This window comes from Chiloscyllium punctatum, chromosome 52 (genome assembly GCF_047496795.1).
Source record: "Chiloscyllium punctatum isolate Juve2018m chromosome 52, sChiPun1.3, whole genome shotgun sequence".
Lineage (NCBI taxonomy): Eukaryota > Metazoa > Chordata > Chondrichthyes > Orectolobiformes > Hemiscylliidae > Chiloscyllium > Chiloscyllium punctatum.
Window position 1 is genome coordinate 49,943,699 of NC_092790.1, and position 7,190 is coordinate 49,950,888.

The 7,190-nt window shown below is 49.3% G+C and overlaps 1 long non-coding RNA gene across 1 annotated transcript in view; it reads right to left on the reverse strand.

Annotated features, from left to right (window-relative positions):
- LOC140470561 (uncharacterized) overlaps window positions 1-3,517 on the reverse strand; it is a 116,260-nt gene extending 112,743 nt beyond the window's left edge. The window contains exon 1 of the long non-coding RNA XR_011956520.1: window positions 3,358-3,517. This is a non-coding gene — a long non-coding RNA (uncharacterized lncRNA). The remainder of the gene's footprint in view (window positions 1-3,357) is intronic.
- Window positions 3,518-7,190: the final 3,673 nt, after the last annotated feature.

Consider the following 7,190-nt stretch of genomic DNA (forward strand, 5'->3'; position numbering starts at 1 on the left):
ATACCTCAGAATGTGCTCCCTCAATACCTCCTTGCTCCCTATACCTTAGATAGCACTCCCTCAATACCTGAGAAAGTGCTCCCTCAATACCTCATATAATGCTCCCTCAATATCTCAGAAAGTGTTCACTCAATACCTCAGAAAGTGCGCCTTCAGTACGTCAGAATATTGCTTCCTTAAAATCTCAGAAAGTGTTCACTCAATATCTCAGATAGTGCTCCCTCCATACCTCAGATAATGCCTCCTCAATACCTCAGAAAGTGCTCCCTCAAAACCTGAGATATTGCTCCCTCAGTAGCTCAAATAGTGCTCCCTCAATACCTCAAAAAGAGCTCCTTTCATACCTCAGAAAGTGCTCCCTCAATACCTCAGAAAGTGTTCCCTCAATACCTCAGATAGTGTTCCTCAATACCTCAGATAGATCTCGCTCAATACCTCAGAGGGTGCTCCCTCAGTACCTCAGGTCGTGCCTCCTCAATACCTTAGAATGTGCTCCGTCAGTACCTCAGAGAGTGCTTCCTCAGTACATCAGACAATGCTTCCTCAATACCTCAGAAAGTGCTCCCTTCATACCTGAGACATTGCTCCCTCAGTACCTCACATAGCGCTTTCTCAATACCTCAGAAAATGCTCCCTCAGTACCTCAGACAGTGCTTCCTCAGTAAATGAAATAGTGCTTCCTCAAACCTAAGAAAGTGCTCCCTCAATACCTCAGATATTATTCCTCAGTACCTCAGATAGTGCTTGCTCAATACCTCGGAAAGTACTCCCTCAGTACCTCAGAAAGTACTCCCTCAATACCTCAGAAAGGTCTCCCTCAATACCTCAGATAGTGCACACTCAGTACCTCAGACAGTGCTCCCTCAATACCTCAGATAGTGCATACTCAGTACCTCAGAAATTGCTCCCTCAGTACCTCAGACAGTGCTTCCTTAATACGTCAGAAAGTGCTCCCTCAATACCTCAGATAGTGCATACTCAGTACCTCAGAAATTGCTCCCTCAGTACCTCAGATAGTGCTTCCTCAATACCTCAGAAAATACTCACTCAATACCTCAGAAGGTGCTCCGCCAATACCTCAGATAGTACTCCCTCAATACCTCAGTAATTGCTCCCTCACTACCTCAGAAAGTGCTCCCTCAATACCTCAGATAGTGCACCCGCAATACCTCAACAAGTGCTTCCTCAGTCCCACAGAAAGTGCTCCCTCAGTTCCTCAGATAATGGTCCCTCAGTATGTCAGATAGTGCTCCCTCAGTACCTCAGATAGTGCTCCCTCAGTACCTCAGATAATGCTCCCTCAATACCTCAGATAATGCTCCCTCAATACCTCTGATAGTGCTTCCTCAATTCCTCAGAAAGTCCTCCCTCAATACCTCAGAAAGTCCACCCTCAATACATCAGATAGTGCTCCACCATACCTAACATAGTGCTCCCTCAAAACCTCAGAAAGTGCTCTCTCAATACCTCATATAATGCTCCCTCAATATCTCAGAAAGTGTTCACTCAATACCTCAGAAAGTGCTCCCTCAGTACCTCAGAAAATTGCTTCCTCAATAAATCAATGTGCTCCCTCAATACCTCAGATAGTGCTCCCTCAGTACCTCAGATAGATCTCCCTCAATACCTCAGAGAGTGCTCCCTCAGTACCTCTGGTAGTGCTTCCTCAATGCCTCAGAAAGTGCTCCCTCAGTACCTCAGAGAGTGCTTCCTCAGTCCCTCAGATAGTGCTTCCTCAATACCTCAGAAAGTGCTCCCTCAAAACCTGAGATATTGCTCCCTCAGTAGCTCAAAAAGTGCTTGTCCAATACCTCAGAAAGTGCGCCCTCCATACCTCAGAAACTGCTCCCTGAATACCTCAAAAAGAGCTCCTTCCATACCTCACAAAGTGCTCCCTCAATACCTCAGAAAGTGTTCCCTCAATAACTCAGATAATGTTCCTCAATACCTCAGATAGATCTACCTCAATACCTCAGTGGGTGCTCCCTCAGTACCTCAGAGACTGCTTCCTCAGTCCCTCAGATAGTGCTTCCTCAATACCTCTGAAAGAACTCCCTCAGTACCTCAGAAAGGGCTCCCTCAGTACCTCAGATAGTGCACCTTCAGTACCTCAGAAAATGCTCCCTCAATACCTCAGAAAAGGCTCTCTCAATACCTCACATAGTGCACCGTCAATACCTCAGATAGTGCTTCCTAAGTACCTCAGAAGGTGCTCCAGCAGTACTGCAGAAAGTGCTCCCTCAATACCTCTGATAATGCTCCCTCATTGCCTCAGAAAGTGCTCACTCAATACCTGAGAAACTGCTTCCTCAGTACCTAGATAGTGCTCCATCAATACCTCAGATAGTACTCCCTCAATACCTCAGAAAATGCTCCCTCAATACCTCAGATAGTGCTCACTCAATACCTCAGAAAGTGCACCCTCTATATGTCAGAACGTTCTCCCTCAGTACCTCAGATAGTGCTAACTCAGCACCTCAGATAGTGCTTCCTCAATACCTCAGAAAGTCCTCCCTCAATACGTCAGAAAGTGCTCCCTCAGTACATCTGATACTGCTCCCTCAATACCTCAGAAATTACTCGTTCAATACCTCAGAAAGTGCCCCCTCAATACATCAGATAGTGCACACTCAGTACCTCATACAGTGCTTCCTCAGTACCTCATACAATGCTCCCTCAATAGCTCAGATAGTGCTTCCTCAACACCTCAAATAGTGCTCCCTCAGTACCTCAGAACACGCTCCCTCAGTTCCTCAAATAGTGTTCCCTCAGTACTCACATGGTGCTTCCTCGTTACCTCAGATAGTACTCCCTCAATACCTCAGAAAGCACTCATGCAATACCTCAGAAGGAGTACCGTCAATACCTCAGACAGTGCTCCCTCAATACCTCAGATAGTGCACACTCAGTACCTCAGAAAGTCGCCCCTCAGTACCTCAAATAGTGCTCCCTCAATACCTCAGAAAGTACTCGCTCAATTCCTCAGATAGTGCACACTCAGGACCACAGAAAGTGCTCTCTCAAACCTCAGAAAGTGCTCCCTCAGTACCTCAGGTAGTGCTTCCTTAATACCTCAGAAAGTGCTCCCTCAGTACCTCAGAGAGTTTTTCCTCATTACATCAGATAGTGCTTGCTCAATACCTCAGATTGTGCTCCCTGAATACCTCAGATAGTGCTTCCTCAAATCCTCAGAAATTGATCCCTCAATACCTCAGATAGTGCTTCCTCAATACCTCAGAAAGTGCACCCTTAATATCTCAGAAAGTGCTCCCTCGGTACCTCAGAATGTGCCCCCTCATTACCTCAGATAGTGCTTTTGTGAAGGGAGGGGGAGAAAGAGACAGAGAGAAAGTTCACCTTTCAATCCAGTGATTTCTGCGCGAAAGTTCCTTCAGAACAGACCGTTTTGAGGAAGAGTCACTTGGAATGCGAATTGTTCCTCTCTTCACTGTTGCTACCTGCTGTATTGTGCTGAATTTCCCCACCATCTGTTGACTTGAGAACTTGATCTCATTCATGCATCACTGAGTAATTCAGTCTGTGTTCAATGCCCTGAGGCTGCTACTGTTGAAAGTTGACAAACAGGTTTAAGGCTGTGGTAAAATCAATGACTGCAGATGCTGGAAACCAGATTCTGGATTAGTGGTGCTGGAAGAGCACAGCAGGTGTGCAGGTTTAAGGCTGTGTAAGGTATTGTATTCGGAGGGCGGGGTACATGGGAGAACAGATACAGAACAAAGGCACACCGAAATGTTAGGTCTGAGCTGTTCCTTCTGAACTAACATCACAAAGTTACATTGATCAGGATCTTTGTGAAGTGCCTTTATCAAGTGACTCTTCCTCAAAACAGTTTGTTCTGAAGGAACTTTCCTGCAGAAATCACTGGATTAAAAGGTAAACTTTCTCTCTGTCTCTTTCTCCCTCTCCCCTCAGAGATGCTGCCGGACAAGCTTAGCTTCTTCAGCAATCTCTGTATTGATGTTTCAGGTCTCTAGCGTGTCCGTACAGATTGATTTTAGTGTTGAATTCTCAAGCTTGCTCTGTTCAAGGGATTGAATCCCTCGGCTACAAAGGGGGGTCAGTTACCTCAGCTAACAGGTTCATGATGCCAACATTGTTGGCTCAATCTCTATCATGACCTCTCCCCTCACCTGAGGGGTGTGACCCACCAGGCCTCTCTCTCTGACAAGACAGCAGTTCTCAGGTCCTCCTGGTCTATAATAACTTCCCAACTTTAAAAAGGGCACTCCAGTAAGAGAGCTCTTTACATGGTGCAGGTCAAACTCCTGGAGCTCCCTCCCTAACATCACTGTGGGACATCCAAGGACTGCAGCAGGAGAGGACACCCCACCCCCACCTTCCAGGCAACTATTAGAGGGGGTGGGAATCACATACAAGCCACATTTGAAAATAAGTTTTATAACAGGGTGACGGTGGATGTTCACTAACTCTGTTTCTTTACCTCTGTTCAAATCAGCGTAATGAAGAAGCAAAGGGTCAGTTGAAAATGACAATGATATCCTTCGTAGGTTGGTGTTTATTAGAGTTTGTATCGACAGTATGAATGTTTGAGCACTTATTCAAGGGCATGCAGGTAGCTGCCAGAGGAAGTGATGGGGGCTGGTATAATTGCGACATTTCAAAGGCATCAGGATGAGTAGGTGAATAGGAAGGGTTTAGAGGGATATCAGCCAAGTGCTAGCAAAAGGAATGAAATGAGATGAGAATATCTGGTTGGTATGGACGAGTTGGATAGGAGGGTCTGGTTCCATGCTCTGCATCTCTCTGACTCTGTGCCTCTGAATAATCTACTGCAGAGAGTTTCAGACAGGCCTTGGTTTGTGTGTCTCTCTCATGCTTCCTCAGAATCTGCAAACCCTATGTCTCCATATTTCCCAAGAAATAAAGAGGGTCAGTACCGAGGGAGTGCTGCACAGTCAGAGGGTCAGGACTGAGGGAGTTCTGCACTGTCAGTGGGTCAGCACTGAGGGAGTGCTGCACTGTCAGAGAATCAGTACTGAGGGAGTGTCACACTGTCAGAGGGTCAGTACTGAGGGAGTGCTGCACTGTCAGTGGGTCAGCACTGAGGGAGTGCTGCACTGTCAGTGGGTCAGTACTGAGGGAGTGCTGCACTGTCAGTGGGTCAGCACTGAGGGAGTGCTGCACTGTCAGTGGGTCAGCACTGAGGGAGTGCTGCACTGTCAGAGAATCAGTACTGAGGGAGTGTCACACTGTCAGAGGGTCATTACAGAGGGAGTGCTGCACCGTCAGAGTGTCAGTACTGAGGGAGTGCCGCACTGTCAGAGTGTCAGTGCTGAGGGAGTGCCACACTGTCAGAGGGTCAGTACTGAGGGAGTGCCGCACTGTCAGAGGGTCAGTGCTGAGGGAGTGCCGCACTGTCAGAGTGTCAGTGCTGAGGGAGTGCCACACTGTCAGAGGGTCAGTACTGAGGGAGTGCCGCACTGTCAGAGTGTCAGTGCTGAGGGAGTGCCACACTGTCAGAGGGTCAGTACTGAGGGAGTGCCGCACTGTCAGAGGGTCAGTACTGAGGAAGTGCCACACAGTCAGAGTTTCAGTACTGAGGGAGTGCCACACTGTCAGATGGTCAGTAGTGAGGGAGTGCTGCACTGTCAGAACGTCAGTACTGAGGGAGTGCTGCACTGTCAGTGGGTCAGCACTGAGGGAGTGCTGCACTGTCAGTGGGTCAGTACTGAGGGAGTGCTGCACTGTCAGTGGGTCAGCACTGAGGGAGTGCTGCACTGTCAGTGGGTCAGCACTGAGGGAGTGCTGCACTGTCAGTGGGTCAGCACTGAGGGAGTGCTGCACTGTCAGTGGGTCAGCACTGAGGGAGTGCTGCACTGTCAGAGAATCAGTACTGAGGGAGTGTCACACTGTCAGAGGGTCATTACAGAGGGAGTGCCACACTGTCAGAGGGTCAGTACTGAGGGAGTGCTGCACTGTCAGAGGGTCAGTACTGAGGGAGTGCCACACTGTCAGAGGGTCAGTACTGAGGGAGTGCCACACTGTCAGAGGGTCAGTACTGAGGGAGTGCCGCACTGTCAGAGGGTCAGTACTGAGGGAGTGCCACACTGTCAGAGGGTCAGTACTGAGGGAGTGCCACACTGTCAGAGGGTCAGTACTGAGGGAGTGCCGCACTGTCAGAGGGTCAGTACTGAGGGAGTGCCACACTGTCAGAGGGTCAGTACTGAGGGAGTGCTGCACTGTCAGAGGGTCAAATTGAGGGAGTGCCACACTGTCAGAGTTTCAGTACTGAGGGAGTGCCACACTGTCAGAGGGTCAGTACTGAGGGAGTGCCACACTGTCAGAGGGTCAAATTGAGGGAGTGCCACACTGTCAGAGTTTCAGTACTGAGGGAGTGCCACACTGTCAGATGGTCAGTAGTGAGGGAGTGCCACACTGTCAGAGTGTCAGTGCTGAGGGAGTGCCACACTGTCAGAGGGTCAGTACTGAGGGAGTGCTGCACTGTCAGAGTGTCAGTACTAAGGGAGTGCCGCACTGTCAGAGTGTCAGTGCTGAGGGAGTGCCACACTGTCAGAGGGTCAGTACTGAGGGAGTGCCGCACTGTCAGAGGGTCAGTACTGAGGGAGTGCCACACTGTCAGAGGGTCAGTACTGAGGGAGTGCCACACTGTCAGAGGGTCAAATTGAGGGAGTGCCACACTGTCAGAGTTTCAGTACTGAGGGAGTGCCACACTGTCAGATGGTCAGTAGTGAGGGAGTGCTGCACTGTCAGAACGTCAGTACTGAGGGAGGGCCACACTGTCAGATGGTCAGTACTGAGGGAGTGCTGCACTGTCAGAGTGTTACTACTGAGGGAGTGCTGCACTGTCAGAGGGTCAGTACTGAGGGAGTACTGCACTGTCAGAGGGTCAGTACTGAGGGAGTGATTCGCTGTCAGATGGTCAGTGCTGAGGGAGTGCTGCTCTGTCAGAGTGCCAGTACTTAGTGAGTGCCACACTGACAGAGGGTCAGTGCTGAGGGAATGCTGCACTGTAAGAATGTCAGTACTGAGGGAGTGCTGCAATGTCAGAGGGTCAGTACTGAGGGAGTGCTGCACTGTCAGAGGCTCCTTACTAAGGGAGCGCTGCACTGTCAGAGTGTCAGTACTGAGGGAGTGCCACACTGTCAGAGGGTCAGTACTGAGGGAGTGCTGCACTGTCAGAGCTGTCA